Below are 2,047 nucleotides of genomic sequence, written 5' to 3' on the forward strand. Positions count from 1 at the left end.
CCCACTGTATGTTCTTCCAAGACCAAGGATAAGGTTTAATTATGTAGTGCTTCTTGTAGTAGGAAATGGCAGAAGGTGGTAATTGAAATTTTGGGAGTGAAATAAAAAACTACTGATCCAACGAGAGGCTTATGCAAATAAGTCTCTCACAAAGGTAAGACAGAATTTGTCAGGCTTCTTAAGCAATAGCTTATTGGCATCACTGACTTTTACATCAGCTTATATGTACATAATTGCACAATTTATAAAATCACTGATTTAATATACAAGCAACAAAGCACCGGAATAACGTTCTGCCTGCTGAATCAGAAAACAAACATGGTAGGCTTCCCTAATGCAAATAAATCCCTCATATGTCATGGGTGCTGCTACCAAAGTCTTCTAGTCACAGTAGGTGCTGGGGAACTACAGACAGGTACAGCTGTAATAGCTTGTGATTTGTTCTACAAATGACAACTGGAGAACACATTGGATGACAGACTATCTTTGCTCTGAAAGATAGGATTTAAGAATGAACTCCTTGTATTTAAGTAATATTTTCATACAGTGATATCAGTCATGACAGTGTTGACTGCAGCTTTTCTTTAAACCTGTTTATTTATTCGAGGGTTTTTTCTTCCTGAGATGCCCTAGGCATGCACATGGTGCAAAATGACATTTCATTGGCTGTGAAGATGAAAACACTTCTATGCTTCAAATCTAATCCAAATACTTAAATTACTGCTATGGTTTCTCTGGCGTTTCTGTGCTGTTTTAGAGGGAATAACTGCCTTTGAAATATGTGCTGTAAATTACAACAACAAAAAAGTAAGAGCTGCAGGCCTGGAATATAGTAACCAACTGTCTCCTGTCTCTCCTTACTGATGTCTCCTTACCTGCTGAATAAGTAGAGACAAGAATACAGCCTGTATGAAATTCCACCTTTGCTGATATCAGTGGGTTTTTGTTTCCCTTAATATTGAAGCATAACTTTTGCAGTTGGTTTTAGTATTCATTAAAGACAGCGGTGGATTCATTGGCAATAATGAAGGCCAAAACTCACAGACTTTAGGCAACTCCAGCTGAAGCTGCTCCAAATCTGACACAGTAGCATCTGTCTGCTTGAAAGCAAGCTCTGACCTATGTTAGAGCATCTCCTACCAACAGAGTCACTGCAGATATACTGATGATTTCTTGGAATCCAATTCCTTCTCAATGTGATGGACTTCACTTCATACACAGTGAGGAATTTGATTCAACAGGTCTAGCCCCTTTATCAAATAAGCTGATTTATCAAGTATTTGCTTATGTGAGTAGTTATGTTCTTCATATATGGGACAAATTGAGAATTATACAGCTCTAACTTGGGTCTGCAAATAAACATCAGGTTTAAAATTTTGGAATCAAAATGGAAGTGTTTGTAAAACACAGCAGGAGGTAGGACAGGTCCATTCTCCACTGCTTACGAAGAACTGTTACTAACAGTTTGTGGACTCCTTGCTGAGACATGTTACATCTAGAGCCATATTTCTGTGCACTGGGCAAGTTCAGACTTTCTTTGAAAAATCGAGTTGCACTAGTCCTGAATGGTGCTACTGACATCATCATTGCAAGGCAAATTTCAAACTAGCCTGCAGTTTCCAGATTTCTCTACCAGCATTGCCTGGCCTGCTGCAGCTGGAGCCTGTTCCTGGCACATCATTGTTTGCCAGTGCATGGGGTCCATTCTAGGAAGCAATCTTAGTAATGCTTATCACCCAGATGTTGTTCCCTAACAGATGCTTCTGAAGGGTAATTGTGAATGTCCTCGGGTATTCAAGGTTGAAATGCAAAAGAAAAGGCCTTAACATAATCCCCTAAATCCCTGACTTGCATATTCCCATAAAGGCTTGTATGTGCCTATAGGAGTGTACTTTTGTATCACGTACTTTGGAAAATCTGCTGCCACCCTTCTCCACAGCATAAGGCTGAGTATGAAGTGCTGTTGTTGTTTTATTATCAGCTGGTCAGGTTTAATACTTGTCTGTTGTACTTCTGAAGACTTTTTTTATGTTTATGCAAGCTTTTT

This window comes from Meleagris gallopavo, chromosome 22 (assembly GCF_000146605.3).
Source record: "Meleagris gallopavo isolate NT-WF06-2002-E0010 breed Aviagen turkey brand Nicholas breeding stock chromosome 22, Turkey_5.1, whole genome shotgun sequence".
Classification (NCBI taxonomy): domain Eukaryota; kingdom Metazoa; phylum Chordata; class Aves; order Galliformes; family Phasianidae; genus Meleagris; species Meleagris gallopavo.